Source organism: Halichoerus grypus, chromosome 8, assembly GCF_964656455.1.
Source record: "Halichoerus grypus chromosome 8, mHalGry1.hap1.1, whole genome shotgun sequence".
Classification (NCBI taxonomy): Eukaryota; Metazoa; Chordata; class Mammalia; order Carnivora; family Phocidae; genus Halichoerus; species Halichoerus grypus.
In genome coordinates, this window is record NC_135719.1 from 124474734 (window position 1) to 124494429 (window position 19696).

Here is a 19696-nt window from a genome sequence, read left to right on the forward strand (position 1 = left end):
GAATCCTTTTCGAATTGCTGGCCCACAAGCTCCTTGCCCCTTGACTATCACCTGCTGCCCCACACCACATGCCGGCCAACTGGAAAAGTGCCAGCCCCTCTGTTGCCCTGTCCAATTTTTCTTCCCCCATGGCTTCCCACCCTTGCTTAGACCATAGCCAGGGACATGAGCCTGTGGATCTGTTTACTTCATGCCCTGACATGGCTGGGCTGGGCCTCGAGACACCAAGGTGTCTGGCTAGGATGCCAGGGGCAGTGATGAGGGGCCCTCCTTAGAGGAGCCCAGCATGGCCCAGCTGGCCCTCTAGCCTACACTCATATCCTGGAAAGTTCTCTCCCAGATACTCTTGGGTCTGTGGCTACAACCAGACTAGGCAAGTAGCCTGGAACTATCATCTTGGGCTGGCTAGAGTTGTCCAGGCCCTAGATAAACCTTCCCTCTGGACATAGTGCAGTCATCTGCAATGCTGCACCCCCCTCCCCCTTTAACTGGGAGTTCATACCAGGCTAAAGGGCCCCATGTCTCCAAACCACTGGACACATAGTCCTGTTCATAAGGAGTTTGCAAACTGGTAAGGAAGGAGACACCAGCAACAGGGACAAAGACCTGACTCTGACAAGTGTCACTTCCCCCGGGGGGGGGGGCGGCATGAGAAAGCAGGCCATATGATCTACCCATTCCCAGTCCAGAAAGTCCCCAGATTAGCACTTCTCCGGACTCAGCTTCAGCTCTGAAATGCAGAGCCCAGGCCGATCAGGTCTCAGCCATGAGGCTGGTCAGGCTCAGAAGGTTTGGCCAGGGTTCCAGCTGGCTGCAGCCTGAGCTGTGACGGTAATAATGTCAACACTGAGATGCTTTTAAAGGGATGTGTGTGAGAGGGGAATCCTTTGTCTTATGAGGCACTCTCGGGGCTTCATTCAGGCATCTGCCTTCATTGTCCCTCTCCTCCACTGCCAGCAAGCACCCTCCGAAAGTCCATAGGAAGCCAGGATGTCCATGAGAAGCCACGAGGGCCAGGTCTGTTTTGGGGGGGGGGGGGAGGAAAGAGAAAACAGAGTCCCAGGAAGAGCCTGGAAAGGATCAAACCTCCAGGCTCAGCTTTTGCCCACATGGAGGGGACTGGCTGCCTCCCTCCTAGGCAAGGGCCACCAACAATCACAGGCAGCCTAGGAAAATCCCTTCCAGCAGGATTTGGGAGTCCCAGGGGACCAAGGTCAAAGCTGGCAGGTTTTGGCTTTCTCCAGAAGAGATAAAGCAAGTATCACTAAGGTCCGTAAGTGGTTGAACCTCTGGAAAGGGCCTCGTGGGGAGCCCTTGGTCTCCTGATAACCTTCTCTGTGCCCTAAGGGACTGACACACACACCCCCCAGGCTGCTCCAACCCCTCCCTCCCCTTTAGAAAGGCCGGGCTCCCCAGCAGGTCTAGGGCAGGGCTCTCTGGAGTCTGCGCCTAACTAAGCCCCAGTGCTAGAGTCTGCAGGCCAGGACACAGACAAGCTATCTCACACGGGCCTCCCTTAACATGGCCTCACCCTGCCTACCTAACAGCTCCCCCTCCCCACCTAACTCCCCACCCCCATCTCGCGCGCGCGCGCGCGCGCGCGCGCGCACACACACACACACACACACACACACACACACACACACACACACACACCTCTGCAGCCCTCCAGGCTCTGGGGAGACAAGGGAGACCGGGCACAGTCCCTACCTGCACAGAGCTCCCAGTCTAATGAAGACAGACACAGAAACACACACTGACTACAACGCACAGTAGCCCATGCAGGGGCAAGAAATACAAGGAACAGGTGGCCTGGGGAGAGTTCCCTGACTTTGAGCCTTTGACCGAGCTGTTCCCTCCACCTGGACGGCCCTCCCCTGCTTCCAGGCTGACAGTCTACCTTCCTTCAAGGTAGGAAGAGGCTCCCCTAAGGGCAGCCTCTAGGGCACAGTTCTCACCCTTTCTGAATCTTCATGCTCTTGCTCCATATTAACCACTTTCCCAAACTACTTCTTCAATGCCCTCTGTTTTGCACCAAGACTGGGGCACTCAGGGCCTGGAGGCAGTGTGGCCCAATGGCGAGTGCCATGGACTGGTTGTCAGATCACAGGTGTCTGGTCAAGGAGCTGCAGCTCCCCGGTTCCTGCCTTTGAGGAGCTTAGGAGCTTTGGGCGGGGTGTGGGGGGCAGGGGACAAGGCAGGACAAACACCTTCCTAACCCACAACTGCGACATGAAACATTAGCCACCAGCACTGAGCACATGCCCCATGAGTGTGAGTATTGCTCACTTGTGTAACCACTGTTCCCATCTGAGAGATGAGAAAAGGTTGGCTCTGAAAAGTCACTTGTTCCAGGTCACAGCCTGAGAACACAGTGAGGAGCCAGGGTTCAAATCTAAGTTTGCCAACTCCAAACCAGATCTCTCAAACCCACCCTAAGAGATGGGTTTATGGGTCTGGTGAGGAGTGGTCGGGGTGGGAAGCTGCGATGCTTCCTAGGCAGCCCAGGTGGTGCCATGTGCTGGAGCAGGGGAAAGACAAGAGGGTCAGGGAAGGGCGTAAGGTGGCTTCCAAGGACCCACTGTTCCTTCCTCTCCCAAGGAGCCAACTGCCAGAGGGCCATACCCTGCCCAGGAGATGAGAGGAGTCCCATGGAGCCCTGGGTGGACTTTGCTCTCAGTTAGCCCCGGGGTGACCATGACTCTGACAGTGCCAGAAGCCCACAGGAGTGCCGTGTCTACTGAGCACTTACTATTTGTCAGGCATGGTGCTAAGTGAAGTGCCAGCAACATCTCACTGAACCCTCACTCTCCTCGGTCCTATTTTATAAGTCAGGAACGATACACTCGAAAATACCTATTTAACACAAAAGAAGACAGTAATAGAGTAACAGAGAAACAAACAAAAAAGACATAAGACAGAAATCAATAGCAAAATGGCAGACATAAACCTTACCCTATCAATAATTATTTTAAATGTACACTAAACACGCATTTAGAAGGGAGAGGTGGGGAAAATGGGTTTAAAAAAAAAAAGAAACCGGGGCGCCTGGGTGGCTCAGTCGTTAGGCGTCTGCCTTCGGCTCAGGTCATGATCCCAGAGTCCAGGGATCAAGCCCCACATCGGGATCCCTGCTCCGCGGGAAGCCTGCTTCTCCCTCTCCACTCCCCCTGCTTGTGTTCTTTCAAACCTCGCTGTGTCTCTCTGTGTCAAATAAATAAAAAATCTTAAAAAAAAAAAAAAAAAAAAGAAACCACGATCCAATTATATGCTGTTTACAAGAGACATACACTTTAGATTCAAGGACACAAATAGGTTGAAAGTATATGGATGGAAAAAGATAGACCATATAAAGGGTAACCAAAGAGAGCAGGACTGGCCATGCTAATATTATGCTAATAGACTTTTAAGACAAAAATTCTTCCAGAGACAAAGAAGGGCCTTTTATAATGATAAAAGCATCCATCCCTCAAGAGAATATTACAATTAGAAACATACATGCACCTAACAACAGAGTCCCAGTATACTAGGCAAAAACTATCAGCATGGAAGGGAGAGACAAGACAATCCAACAGTAATAGCTGGAGACTTCAATAACGGTCCACTTTGAATAATGGACCGAACAATTAGCCAGAAGATCAACAAGGTACAGAAGACTTCAACACCAAGAAGCAACTAGACCTAACAGATATCTACAGAACATTCCACCCAACAACAGCAGAATACACATTCTTCTCAAGAACACATGGAATATTCTCTAGGATAGATCATAAATTAGCCTATAAAACAAGTCTCAATAAATTCAAAAGAAGTGAAACCATATGAAGCATGTTCTCCAATCAAAATGAAACGGAATTAAAAATCAACAACAGAAGGAAATGTGGGGAATTTACAGGAAATGAAGGTTATAAGTAACTTGTCAAGTTCTCCCAGCCCAGCAAGTCCACTCCCTCAGATCACGCTCTCTACGCCTTGGACACAGCCCTAGGAAGCTGCAGATCTCAAGAGTTTTGCAAATGCCCGGGTAGCCCCTCTCCCATCCCCCATACCGGACACACACTGCACCTGACCCCAAGCTTGACCCTAGAATCAAAACAGCCGTGGGAGGGAGAGGCCTGTGGGGCTGTAACAGCTTGTTATGCAGCCTGCTTCTCCCCGGGGAAAAAGGCCACAGGCAAATATTTTCACTCCCCCTGCCAGTCTACAGAATATCCAAAAGGAAGGAAGCAAACATTTATAGAGCAATTGCCCCATGCCAGGCACTTGACATGCCCTAATCCATGCTTACAAACTTCCCATCTAGGCATCTTATTGTCTCCATTCTAGACAAAAAAACCCGAGGCTCTGCTGCTCAAGTGGCAGAAGCAAGATGCAGGTCCCTGTTGTCTGCCTTCAAAGTTCCTGGTCTTTCCATCATTCTTCCAGAAAAATCCCAATTCCACACTTGTTGTGGGCTTCAGAAGGAATGCTACACATGAGAACCCCCCAAAGCCAGCTGTGGACCCTCCCCTTCAATCACGCTCCCTCCCACCTGTTGCTTTTCCTGGGAGCACTTCCAAGTGGAGCGTAGTCTGTGACACTCCCACCAAGAAATGATCCCAGCCCCAGTCTGTCAGAAACGGGCTATCTGTAAAAGCCCCCGGAAGCCCACAGGGTTTTGAGGGAAGGGGACAGCAGAGGTGAGTCAGGAGCAGCAGGCTCAGTAGATTCTCACTCGCTGGAATAAGAGCCTCCATACCACATGGAGAAAGGTGGTTAGTGCCTCTCTTCAGAGCCAACCGGCAAAGCCGGGCCCAGCTGGGGAAGCTGAACAGATTCCAAATATTAAGGGTTGCCAATGTTCACTTAGTCCATTCCTCGTTCCACAAAGCAGCCAGAGAAGGAAAGAAATTAGGCTGCGGATGCACAGCCGGGAGCAGAGCAGGGCCCAGAATCAAGAACTCCAATAACAAGGCTTCCTGCTTCCACTTAGGCAGGCCACACCTTTTGGCAAGACACTGGGCAGGGCCTGGAGCCAAGGTGAAATCCCAACATCACAAAAAAAATAAGGCCTTCTCCTTTACCCCCATCAGCATCTCTAACATTTCCTAAGGGTGCTATTATGTGCCAAGATGGTGCTAAGCGCTCTACCCGTGACGCTGCTTAAAAAATAAGGTAGGTGTTAGTATTCTCCCCCTTTTTCCATGGAGGAACCTGAAGATCCAAAGGGTCCAGTCACTTGCCCGAGGCCACAGGAGTATAGAGGTGAGGCAGGGACTGGAACCCACGGCCCTTTCTGCAAACTTCCTCCCCAGGGCTTCAGGCTCAGCCTCCTGCTTGGCAGCTGGGATCCATGGCACAGCCCCTGGACTGCTCACATCTCCCTGGAGAGCAGCTTCAGCGGGCCTGAGAACCACCGTGGTGTTCTGGAAGCGTGGCTGGGCAAGTATGGTGGCTGAGAGAGGCGCGGAAAGTGAGCGGCTTTGAAAATGAAGAGGCTACTGGTGATCACCACCACAGGGGACCGTCTGTCGAAGGCCCAACACCTTCTGCTCAGGAGGAAGCCACACCCCTCCCACACTCCCCAACCCCACATCCACGGCTGGCAAACAGCTCTTTACACGTAAAACCTTGACTCTCCCCTGCTTGTCAGACAACCTAAGCCCTCAAGGGACGCAGGCTCCTGTCCCTTCCCCTGGCACCCTAAAGTCTGGCTCAGGTCAGCTCCGTGACTGGGTTCCTCCTGGTGACAATGCCCCCTCCCCCACCCAGGACACTGAGTATCAGCCCCAAGCCTAGCAACCTGCCTCTTGCATAGCGCTCTCGGAAAGGCTTCCTCTCAAGAACTTGAATTCCTAAATAAGGGCTGTTCATTGCACATCCTAATTAAGGGAGACAGACAATGCCCACCCGCTCCAAAAATCATTGGTCCACATCTCTATTTCATGGTGAATAAAACTGAAGCCCTAAGAGGTGAAGTGACTTGCCCAAGGACACACAGCTGATTACTGGGGTAGAGGCGTGGTCGGGGCCTCCCAGGTGGATGTTCTCACACCCAGCACTTCCGGGCAATCCCAGGTTCTTGATGTTTGGCTCATGTCCTTCTTGGGAGGGAGGTGAACAGGGCTGTCTAGCGTGTGGTGTCTGCATCGGCCCAGGATCTCCTGTGTGGTCAGCTCCAGAAGGTGCCAAGACCAACTTGGTGGCTTGGGGCAGGCAGTGAGGAGGGTGTCTTGCTGGTCTGGAGGAAAAGAGTGGGGACAATATGGCTCCCCAATATCTGCTAGTGACTGAAAAGCACAAAAACTTGCTGCCAGCAGAGGGGGTGTCAGCATGGCTGCCTGGGCCTCCACGAAGAGCTACGAGGTGGGCAGAGCCGCCTGCCTCACTGGCCCAGCCAGCCAGTCGGAGCCGCGCCCTTTCTCAAGCCCCGGTCAAGATCCAGGGCCTCTGCCAAATGCTCACACATTCCATGCATTTCTTCAGTCTCTGAGCAGCTGCTGCAGGGCCTTTTTTCCTGTGTTGATTTATTCTTTATTGTTCCTGAAATACACCCAGAGGCCTTTGGCACCAGGCACCGGCAGATCATCCAGCCCAGGCCCCAAGTACACACCAACCAGGTTCCCTGAGAGCAGGGCCCAGCCTGCTGGAATGATGGACCCCAGGGGTCAGACCCAACAGCCAGGAAGAGAGACCCAAGATCCCACCTACCCCCGGCCTACGGTCCTAGAACTGATCCCAGGGCTGACTACAGAGGCTGGGATGTCTGGGGAGGAGGAGATACTTGGAAAGTCTCAGGGAGACCTAAGCCAAGCCTTTCCATTCCTCCCATGCATGAGCAACCCCCCCCCCCCCGCCAGCCAACACACCCACAGCTGACCCTCAGGTGTCTGTTGCCCTCTGCAGGAGGGCCTTGTGGCTCAGGCTGGGCTTCTGACGGCCCTGTGAAGTGTTTGGAGAGGGAGGCCTCAGAGGGGTCTTCCCCTGCCCTTCCCAGCCCAAAATATCTCCCCTAATCAGCGGGTCTAAAGGAGCCTGAATTCCTACCATCAGCACTTCATTCCAAGGGTCAAAGCATTGTTCCCTGTGCACGTGAAAACAGCCCAAGGAAGTGTGAGCTGCAGGGTAAAAAGAGCCAGGGCTTTAGGGTCTGACAAAATGCATCCCAGCTTCTCCAATCACCAGCCTGTCTGTGGGTCTCAGTTTCCCTATCAGTAAATGGGCACAATATCCTCGCCTCATAGTTACCATGGAATTAGATGAGGTTAGCACATATATGGAGCGCCTGGCACAAAGTAAAAGCTCAATAAATGTGCTTTCCTTTCCCCTCTGCTGGGCAGGAGTAGCATCATTATCAGTCTTCAACACCCCGGGAGGACCTGAATCGTCTGATGCTCTCAGTCCCGCAGCTGGCTGAGCACAGGGCCGGCCCTCGAGAGCAGGACAAGGAGCTGAGCGGTCCCAGCGATGGTGTCGGGTTCTGCAGGCACGCGGGGCATCTGGCCTAGGGACGCAGGAGGGGCACAGCCAGCACAGGCCCCTCCCGGGCTCCGCTGCGCCGGCAGAGCCTACAGGGACGTGGTGAGACAAGAGTCCCCGGATGATACCGGGCAGAGCATCCGGGCCCATCATGGAGCCTCCACCCTCCTGGGCTCACCCGAAGAAAAGCAATAAAAGGGAAAGTACCATCACCTGAGGGAAGCTGGGGAGAGGGGTGGCTAGAGCAAGTATGAGCAGGGACGCCAAGGGCACCCCGGCCTGTAGACGGCCAGTAAGCCTGTCCCAAGGCGACCACAGTGAATGTCCCACAAGTGCAAGTGCCCGCCTGGTTATTTTTGGCACCTCTTCTGCCCAAAGCCAGCAAGGAAAGGCAGCTGCTAGCAACATGGAAGGGCTGTTTATGCTCCAGCGTGCAAGCACTGAGGCGGGGGCAGAAAGAGCACCATGCAGCGGAGGCCTCGGCCCCCTTTCTTCCTCTCCCGACTGTCCCCATAAGGTCCCATCTGCCTGTCACATAGTTGACATAGCATGGGTACTTCTGCTTTCACTCAGATCCAGTCTCCCAACCACGAAACACACACACACGCGCGCGCACACACACACACGCACGCACACACACACGCAGGCATGCACACACACACAAATAAATAAGCAGGGAGCCAGCAGCCAGCCGGGGACTGAGCCACACCCAGGAGCGGCAGACGACTCCTCTGGGCAGCCCTCCCACCTTCCAAACTGGGAGGGACAGGGACCAGGGGCGGGACGCTGGAGCAGCTCCTCTTTCCACCCGCCCCAGGTGAAAGTGGACACAGAGGGGAACCTCAAGCAACTCACTGTCTCTGCACTTCCCCATCTGAAAACGAAGGAGTGGGATTCCATGTCCCACAGTGTCTTCCAGCTCTGGCATGACTCCTGGGAGCTGGGGAGCCCAGGACTGTGACCCGGGCCCAGCTGCGGAGGTCAGACACAGCAAGGTCAGGTGGGGAGGAGGAGCTGAGCAGTAGTCAGGTACATTCCCCAGGAGCTGCCAGAAGGCTGGGGGGGGGGGGGGGCAGGACCAGGGACAGGAGGAAGAGGAGGAAGAGGTAGGAGAGAAGAAAGGGGGGAGAAAAGCCAGCCTACATGCACTCTCAAGAGTTGCCAGTTATCACTTAAGCTTTTCTGAGCTCCTTTCTGAGCTCGGGGGCCCTCCCCCTCAAGGAACTGACAAATTCTGGCAACAGCAGGCTGGATTGGGCCTCTGTCTGCCCAACTGCTGGAAAAAACTGGGAATCGAAATCCCTCACCATCTTCCTTCCTCTCCGGACCCCATTTCCCCAGAGAAGTTGGGCAGCCTCACAGGGAACCCCCTTCTGGCTGCAAGCCTGGTATCCTTCCCCCTCTCCAAGCTCTGGCCTGGTCAAATCTTGCCCTGGCTGCTCCCCTCCCCCGCTTCGTGAGACTCCTGGAGGAAGAAGCACAGCCTGGAAAAAATAACCCACAAGCTCCCCACAAGCGGCTGGGGAGAAAGGCAGAGGGAACAGGGAGCACCTTCCCCAGCCGGCCACAGCACGGGGCTATGTTCCAGGAAGAGCAAGAGCAAGAAGGGCTGCCAGGGAAGCCTCAGGCCCCCAGCCCCCCTCTTCCCCACCAGCTCCCCACTCCCCTCGCAAACCACAGCCGGTAATCGAGTCCCTCAGGGAGACCCGCCACCCCCACCCCAGCAAAAACCCAGCTCTTTTTTGACATGTGCCAACTTTCTTCTTATATAATATCTCGGTGTCTCCCCCACCCCCCTACCCCACTCCACCCCTGCTATTTCAATTGGTGAAAGAGCCACAGTGCTCTTTAGAGGGACAACTCCCACCCTCAGCTCCACCCAAGCCTCCACTGAGGTCACACTGGGAGGCTTCAGGTGAAGCAAAGACAAGGGGACTTTTTCCGTGGCTGAGAAAGCAGCCTTCCTCCCACCCACGTGAGCAGTTCAGCCTGAGGCCTGGGCGGGTAGGTTCCCGAGAGCACAATCTGATCTCTGGGAAGTTGAGCCCTTAACTCTGGGCTGCAGGGACAGAATCCCTTGCAAAAGCACATAGGCACCAGGATCTGGGCCCATCTAGGTGGGCGAGGATCACACAGCTCTACCCAGGGCCTAGGGAGTTATAAAAGGAGCTTCATTCACACAGGCCCCAATGCCCTGGAGGAGCATCCTCCTACCATAAGCAGGACACGCTTCATTTCCTCTTCCCTGGGAAGAGCAAAAGGCAAACAGCTGAACTTGGGAGGGACCAGTGAAATGATAGCCACCATCTGTTGAGTACCTACTATGCACCACTTTGCATGCATGATCTTGTTTAACCTGCACAGCAACCCTACGAAGTCAAGGGTTATCTATTACCTATTATCATCCTCATTTTACAGGTGAGGAAACTGAGGCTCAGGAAGTTAAGCAATGCCCAAAGCCACACAGGAAGTAGAGAAGCTGGAGTAGGAAGCCCAGGTCTGCCCAGTCCTCGTTCCTGTGCACCTACTGAGCTTCCTTCATAGTCACTGCCCAGGTTACTGTCCACACACCATCCAGGAATGGTGTTCTGAGTGTGGGGGCGGAACTGGGTGTGGCCAAATTTTGCTTGATGGCTCTGGAATCCGAACTGACGCCCCACTAACTGTTCTCACTCCCAAGTGTGTGGCTGTGAGAGCCCCTGTAAGTGTGCGTGTGTTGGGGTAGAGGGAGGGTGATCTGGATTCCAAATAGCAGTTTCCAACACCAAAGTTATGCTGTAATGCCTCTGATTCATAAAATGAGCTCACAGTCTCAGGGTATCCTGAATGTTGCCTCGAACGCAAACGCAGATCCCTTAAGTAAGACCTGGGGATTTCAGGTCCACCTAGCTCCAGCCCTGTGTGCAGTTTATTTAGTTCAGCCGCACAGAGTCACTGCTCCACTGGGCAGGAGCAACCCCTCCATTGGAATGCAACCCCTGGCTGCATTTCCTGCAGCCTATGGTGAGTCAGGGAGGAATGGAGCCCCCCAGCTGCTTCTATACTGATACTCGCGTGCATACACACATGCACACACACACAGAAAGGACGCCAATTTGGCCTGGCCAAAGGAAATGCCCAGGTTAGCAGATTCCCAGGCAGGAGGCTTCACACTCTTTCACTCCGAGGTCCCTCTGGGGTCAGAACGATCAGATATATTCTCCAGCTCTCTGGAAGGCCAGCTGTAGTGCAGGGCCAAGAAACTGGGTTCACCGGCACCAGACTCACTCGTGGACTGACCCTCTTGAAACCAATGTTATGAATCCCAGCATCGGGATTCACTGGGCCCACCCCACACAAGCCCTCATTTTTCTCACGGAGATCTTTCATTCATTTGTTCAACTAACATATACTAAACACCTACTAGAAGCCAGGCACTGTGAGAACAACACAGAACATACACTAGGGCAGAGATTATGGTAATCCCGAAATGGACTTTCGGCGTTTCACGTACAGAAACTTCACTGCAACCGTGCAAAGGAGTTCAGAGACTCTGTGAGTTTATGTTTTGAGCATCGCAGTACAGTATGTACACAGATGACTACATAAGGCGGAAATGAGTGTTCAGAAGAAGGCTGAGGCATCTCCAAATAAGTGTCATTTGAAACAGGCCTAAAAGGATCAGCAGGAATCTCCCAGCTACTTGTGGCCATCCCACTGCTCCGCGAGCAAGGTTTCCTCCTGGGGGACCCAAGCTGCAGGAGAGGGGCCATTAAGGCCAGATTCCCAGACTGGCCCATTCCCCTTCCAAGATACTATGCCCCAGGTGCTCCCCCCCCATCCTTCTCCCACTCCTCTCTTCTCCTGGCCCCACAGGGCAGCCCTTCCCTGGGTTCTGCGGGCACAGGCAGCCCTTAACTGAATCTGTAACTGCATATGCCTTTTTTTTTTTTTTTTTCATTCCAGGGCACCCTTTCCTAAAGTGAGGTGAGAGTTCTGCCTGGCACTTGGAAAAGCCACAGCGGGCAGTGGGCAGACTGTCCCAGAGCAAGCTGTATGGTGGGGGGGGGCACCCTCTAGGTTCTTCACCCCCTTGTCCCCTAGGAGCTACTCAGATCACAGTAACCAGCCAGAGGCCAATCCAATTACAATGGAGACAGGGCCTGGACCATGCAATGAGATGGTTTATCACAGTAATTGAATGTTTACACCCCTATTATTCACTGTCCAGAGCAGGAGGAAAAAGAGGACCGGTAAATTCGCAACCTGGAAAGGTTTCTCTTTTCCCCCTTGGTCCTGAAGCCATCTAACTGCCTGTGGAAAGGGTGCATTTCTCTGATTCTGTGCCACACCATTCCTGGGAGGTTCTGGAGCAGGACAGGTGGCATTCTCTCCTCAGCCTGGCCCCACAGGGGAGGAGAGGCTTCTCCTCAGAGCTGCAGTCCCTCCACCTTCACCAGGCCTCCAGTTGAGCTTCAATCCTGAAGCTGCAGGGACAAGGAGAGGCCAGCCCTCCAGGCTGCCACCAGGCCAGGCTCCCCCTGCTGGAGCAAGCCAGACCTCCCCTCCCCCCAGCCACAATTGCCAACAGGGATCCCCTGCACACACGTGCCACGGAGGCCTCCACAGTCAGCCACCGCAAGCCAGCTCTCCTCCCATCCCACCGGCCCCAGAGCCAGGCTCCACAGGTTGGCACACTGATCCGATGTGGGATGGTGGAAGCAGGAAGTAGCCACCAAAGTTGTGACCAACAAAGTTTTAAATGGGGCGACTAACTTCCCCTTTCACCCTTCCAGCAGCTTGCTCTGGAGGCTGGGCTGGAGTACCCAGGAGCCTCCACTTTGGCAGGAGGCAGGTACTTCCTCCAGGTCTGCCTTCCTTGGGGCTGAGGCTTCAAAATCCCAGGGCGGCACCAGGCCCTTAGCCAGAGGCTTGGGTGGGGGGCCCCAAGGAGGGAGCAACCTGGTGCACACGCTCCTGTAAGCCTGAGTTGGGAGGATATGACTACCTCCACCAAGCCGGCCATGTGCGGGGACCAGACAAAACCCGGGCCCCCGAGTTCCGGGCGGGCACCCACAAACACAGCACGCGGTGAGGCGCGCGGAGAGCTGGGCAGGCCGCAAAGGCGCGGGCGTGCGGGGGCGGGCGAGAAGGATGACAGGTCTGAGGTGCGCCCGCAGCGCCGGGGTGCGCGGGGTGAGGCCGGCCCGCCCGCCCTAAGCGCTCCAGCTTAGGCCTCTGCTGCACTTGCCCCAGCTCCCCGCCGCCCCTGCACGTCTGTTCCCCCAAACTCCCGGCGCGGGCACAGTTTCCCTGTCCACTCTGCCGTGCACACTGGCAGGACGTGGGGAAGGGGCTCCCGCGCCAAGTTCCCGCAGCTCGCGCGAGCCCCTCCCGACGCCTCCGGGGCCTGGGCTCGGTCACGCAAGCCGGTCCCCCCGGACACCACGTTTCTCTCCGGCGGAGGAGCAGCCGTAATACCGAGTCGCCGCCGCCGCCACCGCGGCGGGCCAGGCGGCTCGAGAGGGTTTTCCTGCCGGGGCCGCGCCCGGGTGGGCGGGGGCCGCGCGCGAGCTGCGTAGCTGCACAAACACGGCGGGCTGGCGCGGCACACGCAGCTGCGGGCCGGCGGTGCGGGCCGCGGAGGCGCGGGCTGCGGGGCGGCGAACGCACGTACACACGCACACCCCGCCCCGGCCGCCCAGGCCGCAGAAGTTGACGCGCCGCGCCCCCCGCAGCCCCGCGCCCCCGCGCCCGGCCGCGCCTGCAGAGCTGCAGCCCGCGCGCCCGGCCGCCACCGCCTGCGCGCAGCCCGGGGTCCCTGGGCCGCCGCCGCCAGGGCGGGCTGCGCCTCGCCGCGTGCAGGCCTCGGCCGCCGGCCGGGCAACCCCACTTACCCCGCTCCTGCCCGAGCTCCAGCATCGGCTGTCCCCCTTCCGCCGCGGGCCGCCGCCTTCGGTCGCCTCCCAGGCTCCAGCCGCCTGCACGCACTCCCGATTTTAAAAACAAACAGGCGCCTCCGCCTCCCCGCGGCGCTCGCAGGGCTTCCGCCAGCCCGCGCCTCCCAAGGCTGGGAAGTTTGCTGGCGGGGCCCGGGCGGGACGCGCGGGCTGTCACCCCTCGCTTGCGGCGCAGGAGCCTCGGCGCACCCCGCGCCCGCGGTGTCTGCCTCGCGATCGCTCTCCCTCCCTCCGTGTCACCCCCAGTCCTGCGATGCAGTGTCAGGATTGCACTGCTCTGACTCATCGGTTGAGCTCACAGCTTGAAAAAAAAAGAGAGAGAGAGAGGGCGAGAGGCAACAGCGAAGGAGGAGGACTCTCTGGCGTGCTACAAAGGATTGCACAACTCCGGGCTGGGAGCGCGGAGCGCCCAGCGGCCGGCCGGCGCGCGCGGCACGGCGGCGAGCAGGAACCAGCTCCACCACTTCATCAGCACAACTGTCTCGGGTCGGCCTCACAGCCGGCAGGCCTGGCGCCGCCCACTTCCTGCGACCAAATAAGGCCGGAGAAGGCGTCCTTAAACCTCGGGCGGCTGTCCGGGCTGGGGATTTCCAGCAGACCTCGCCTCCACTCCCGAGTGGGTCGCCCTCCTCCCTCAGCCCAGGCCGGCGCCCCCGATGGCTTTGCTGGAACCAACAGGCCACGCGGCTCGTTCCTTTCACATCAAGGTCAGAAGGAGACGGTGACGAAATGCTTGGAAACCCATCGGGCCTGCCAGGAAAGTGTGTATGTGATGTTGGGGAGGACACAAGTCGCTTTCTTCCACAAAGAGAACTCTGGTTTTGGATACGGTAAATCATGCACAGTCCTCTCTAAGGCACTTTATTTAAGTTTCCCCAAGTTTCACTTTTGGCTCACCAGCATCCTAGTGGTGTAAAGGTTATTGAGAAACGTCCCAGCCCCTATAAAAGACCCAGTTACTGAGGTGATGAAAAGCTCCTGGGTTTCATTATAGCAACTGAAGGCAGTTGGGGCAGCTTTTCACTGCATGCCCACATTTCCCCTCCCTTCCCGCCTAACCGCCCCCCCCCCCAATCCCATGCCCCCTTGCCTGGCTGGTGGGAAGATGAGAAACATTTCTGCTGCTCAGGAGGTTCTTCTTGGCCCCTACATTCAGTGAAGCTCCAGGGCCAGGAGAAAGCCCAGGGGAGGTTCTTTCCATTTGTTTTTGGGGTTTTTTTCCCAAAGAGATGGGTCAGAAGGAGGTTTGCCTTTGAAGGAAAAAACACCATGTCCTGGCAGCTGCTTTCCCCCGTGGCCAGTCCTGAGGAGCAAGTGCATCTTTTGCTTTCTCAGGGAGAAGGGGGAGAGGCAGTGGAATGGGATTCTCCCAGATCCTCTGAGCCTGCAGGGCAAGGGCCTTTGCCCCTGGGGAGCAGATGACAGAGACCCACCCTTGCTCCTGAGGAGCACCCCTTTGCTGGCTGGAGCACCTCTGTGCACCCAGAGTTCACACCTCACCCAGGAGGAAGAGGGCTTACTGTACCAGGGTAGAACAGAAATGGCAAAAGAAGAACTACCTAAAGCAGTCTCATCTTCCAAATAGAGATAATTATGCCAGGGGACTGCACCAGATGACCTCCCTTCCAGTTTAAAATCCAGGATTCCGTGATTATAAAAAGTGAATGGAGGAGCCAGGGAACCCGCCTCCAACAAAGAAAAGCCCAGGCTCTAGGATTTAGCATCTGCAATGACGGTATTGTTCCTGACAATACTCAAAGTGCGTCCCCACACACAGCCTACTCAACAACCCTACGTGTGTGAGAGTTTTATCCCCCTCGTTTTATGGACGAGCACACGGAGGTTTGGATAGGTTAAGTGACTTGCGCAAGATCACAGGGCAAGCCAAACATTTGTCACTTCTCTGTTCCTCTTCCCAGCTCCCCCAGAGGAAGACAGTGAGCAGCTGAGGGACTGGGGTGCTCAGGCATGCAGGCCCGGCCCCCAAGTAGAGGCTAGACTCTCAGGACTCCTAGGCAGGGGTTTGGTGTAAAGGCTTTTTGTTTCTTTCCATTTGTCTGATTTCTTCATTCCCACTGACACCTCATCCAAGTGAGGGAAGCAAAAGCAAAGCCACTTGGTGTCCAGTGCCCACGGCTGCCAGGTCTGCAGGCCTCTGGCCATCCTGTCCTCCTCTCCCCCTCCCCCAGGGCCTAACCCTGAAATCTGGCCTCAAGCCAGCCCAGAGCAAGCCCAGGGATGTTCCCAACCAACCAGAAAACCCAGCTGGGAAGCACATTCCTAGAAGAGCCTGCCACCATGAAGCCAGGGCCCAACCTCAAGGGAACGAGTGGGAGCCACTCCAAAGGGCACTCCTCACTCAGCCTCGTCCCGCCAGGACTTCCTCCCTGTCCCACGCCGCGCTGCTGGGCCCGGGGCTGCTGGGCCCCAGGCCCAGGAAGCAGCAGGAGGAGTAGGGGGGGAAGGTGGCAGGGGTGCATAAGAAACAGAAGTCAGGGACCCGGAGGAGTCCCGCTCATCTGGGGACAGCACATCCCTTCACCCCAACTCAACTTCCAGACTCAGGCCATTTCAGAAAGAGGAGGGGAAGGAAAGGGGCACATGTCCGTGCAGGGGAGGAGGGCTCAAGATGGTGTCCGACGCCCCCCCACCCCCCTGCAGGAGAAGTCCGCCTCCCACAGGCAGGCCGATGAGGATGTGCACAGACAGCTGCAGCTCTTCCGAGAAAGCCCTGGAGGTCAGTTTGGCTGCAGATATGACAGTGCAGAATCACTGACATGTGAAGTGAAAGTTTTGGTTTTAGAAGCTCTAGTCTCTGGGGCAGCCAAGAAGGGTGCCCTTTGGAGAAGAAAATAAGGTGTTCTAGGGACTTTCCCCATAGAGCGGGCTTCTCTCGACCTTTACAAGCTGCAGGGAAGAGAGGAGCACAGAGCTCCAGGTCCCAGGGAGTGTGGGAGGCAAAGCACCCAAGACAGGCTTACAAACTCTGGGTCCCGATGAAGGCAGAAAATGGCCTTACAGAGGCTTCCTGGGGCTGCACCAGCTCTCTGGACTTGGCTCCGAGTGCCCGTCACTGCCCCGAGTGGCCATCAGCAGTGTCCACTTCTGGGACAGCCCAAGACCATTAAAAAGCTTCCGAGGGTGAATTCTGTGGTATTGAATTATATTCCAATAAAGGTGTTATTAAGAGGGGGAAAAAAAGCTTCCAAGGAAGCCAGGTCGTCCCTACCCACACACCCACCTCCATGAACTTTCTGCTGCCATCAGTCACTATTTCAACAGGGGTTTTCTTCCCCCCAAACCCCAGCCTGCATTCCTGCCCTTTTTCCATTGTCCCTTCTCTGTCAGGATCTTTCCATGGAGGCCAGCACAAATGGTGTGTTTCAGCGAATAAGCAACCTTTACTGGAGTCTGGGGAACTGAGGAACAAATACAGTTGGGGAAATTACAAATCGACAGTGCTGGGTTCCTTGTGTCCCCGCTGTCGTTTCCCTTTGCAGAATAAAGGTGCCGCCTCGAAGACCTCATTACCTACAGTTACAACAGAAGAAAGGTTGTGGGAAAAACAGTGAACCAGGACGGAGTCTTGCCAAACTACCGCTAACACCCTGCGTGATCTTAGGAAAGTTGACACCTCTGAGCCTCACTTTTTTGGGCCCATAACAGATGTACTGAATTTGTTACATGGACAATGAGAGCACACACACCTTCTATGGGCTTGGGAGAATTCCAAGGGCAAAAAAACTGCTTTATGACGGTATCATGCTATGTACACTTAAGGGGTTACAACTGTTCTTATTTCTGCTGTTTTAGCCTATATCCCCTTCTCTGAAAACTAGCTTCTTTCTTTCAAGAACCTAGTTCAGGCAAGATCTTTTCCCCCCCTGAAGACCCCTGAGTCCATCCCCATCCGCCTCAGGGTGACCCTCTGCTGGGCTCAGCCCAGACTCTTTCCAACCCTGACACGGAGTTCCATCCGGGTGTCCCTCCAAGGCTCGCCTCCCAGTCTCTTCGTGTCCTTTCTACCATTCTTCTTCCCCAATGCCACCCACCAGCCTGAGGAGGGATGCTCTTTGGATGGCCATTGCCTTCTCCTCACCCCTTTTTGTCATGTCCTTTCTGAGGGGGCAGGGAGCTCAAAACCACCCCAGCCAGTAAGTTAAGCCACCGTGTGCCACGAAGTCCCTGCACTGTCTTCTCTTTTACCCTTGAAAACCCGGGAGACCCTCCTCCTCCTTTCACATTTACGTCACCTGTTCTGGGGCAGGGCCACGCCTGCCACACCAGCCCACAGCTGGCTGCATCCTTTGGCCCTCCCACCTACCCTCGCCTCCACCTCCCTCTCTTGCAGGCCCGGGCTAGGTTCTTAGTGCCATTGTCAGGCCTGAGAGGGAGCTTCTGCAGATGTCCCCAGTTGCTGCTGTCACTCTGGGAGCAACGTCTGGCTGGGCGTAGTGGGAAGGACACAACAGGTGTGGCTGCCAGGGAGGGCGGGCCAGCAGGGCCACGGGGACAGAAGCACCCTTTCTTCACAGAGCCAAGGCCTCCTTTCAGCGCGGTTCCACGCCCCCTGCGGAACCAGCCCCAGACAGACTCCGTCACTGGCTATTCGCGGGAGCTCAGCTTCCCTACCTTGTGGCCGTGGGCCAGGAGGAACAGGACCCACAAGATCGAGTGTGTGCAATGGGGCATGCTTTAAAAACATTATTTTTAAATGAAAACAAATACTGATAGGTCATGGACTAGAATCCCAAGCTCGTGTTCATGGGACTGTACAGGTTAAGAGCAAAAGCTGAGACCTAAATCCAAATCTTGGCTCATGCTAGCTTGATGACCTTGAGCAAGTTCCTTAACCGCTTGGTTTTCTCATCTGCAAAATGGAGACAAGAGCTTCACAGTATGTGGCACACATGAAGTCTTTTGTAAGTGTTGGCCATTGTTTTTTCTCATCTCCGGATCGATCCCCTTGCTTCTGGCCTCGCACACTCACCATCCTCACTGCCATTAGAGCCCTTACATCCCTTTTCAATAGTTCCCAGCATTCTTCCACAAAAGGCTGAGCCCGTTAGCCAAACTGTTAGGTGTGGACACTTCAGGCATGACTGGCTCTGTCCTACTTCCCAGCCCCAGGGCCACACAGCCAAACAAGCTGAAGTTCTTCAAGACGCCTGCTTGCTCACACATGCTCCTCCTCCCCGCACCTTCATCCACAGGTAAACCCACACCCCTAGTCTCCCATCAGACTTGAGCTCAATGGCAACTCTTCCAGGAAGCCTTCCTTGACCACTCCAAGCAGAGGAAGGCCACTGGAGTACATACAGCTGGAGCCCTCCTGGATCTCCTTTATCAGACTGGTGCACAATCCCCCAGCTACTGTGTTACTTACTAAGGGTTCATAACTGCCCCCTTTTCAAAGGGAGCCTTTGCTGGCAGAGAGCTCTAGAGCCAGTGATTGACTAGGGGGTGGGGCAAGGGGATGGGTCGAAAAGTTCAGCCCCCTCATCTCAAGGTGGAACCAATTCTGTGATGGTGCAAGTCATACTTCTGGGATCCCTGTGGGGTCTGGCTGAAGCTATCGAGCTCCAGCTGCGGCACATCCTTCTTTTGCTTTTGCATAACGTCCTCCCCAGCTCTAGCCTGCTTCCTTCATCCCCTTCCCCGAAAGCACTTCCTAAGTCAGTCCCAGGCACCCCTCACTGCCTCTGTCCCTGCTCCTAAGGAACTCCCGTGGCACCCCCTTGTTCATCTTTCCTCCATCCTGATATATTGTTCTGCTTATTGAGCTATCTCCTTACTAGGATCAGAGCACAGTCTAGATCTTAGTCGCCTTGTATCCTTGGCACCTACACATGGTGGGTACTCAGTAAATTCTTGTTGATAAATGCACAAATAAAAGAATACATGTGAAAATTTGAGGTAAGCAATAAAATGTAACATTATTATTATTATTATTATTATTATCATCATCACTGCTTTCATTACTATTTCTTCCATTCCAAATGCACGTTTTAACCTCTCCGAAATCAGGATGCATCTTACAACCAACAGAGCATGTCATGGTTTATTTTTTTAAATTTTTTTTCAGAGTGCATGTCATGGTTTAATCAGCAGCTTTTTCTCTTTCTTAGTTGTACATAAAATAACGGTGCATCTGATAATTACTGGTGTCTCAGGTTCAATACTCCTACTGCTACCACCACTACCACTATTACCACCACTCCTACTGCTATTACTCCTACCACCACCACTACTACCGAGCCTCAATCTCCTGGGTACTGGAGCCCACAAGGCAAAGTCCA

General features: G+C 55.2%; 1 protein-coding gene across 7 annotated transcripts in view; it reads right to left on the minus strand.

Moving 5' to 3' along the window:
* MIDEAS (mitotic deacetylase associated SANT domain protein) overlaps nucleotides 1–19696 on the minus strand; it is a 65530-nt gene that overhangs the window by 27201 nt on the left and 18633 nt on the right. For 2 of the 7 annotated variants that reach the window (XM_036117830.2, XM_036117828.2), the window contains exon 1: nucleotides 13335–13832. The exons of 2 other annotated variants lie outside the window; for them this stretch is intronic. The gene's annotated coding sequence lies outside the window, so the exon portion shown is untranslated. Of the gene's footprint in view, nucleotides 1–5966; nucleotides 6805–13334; nucleotides 13833–19696 lie in introns of those variants that run through there. 3 more of the 7 variants (XM_078053921.1, XM_078053924.1, XM_078053920.1) reach the window with 3 other exon arrangements.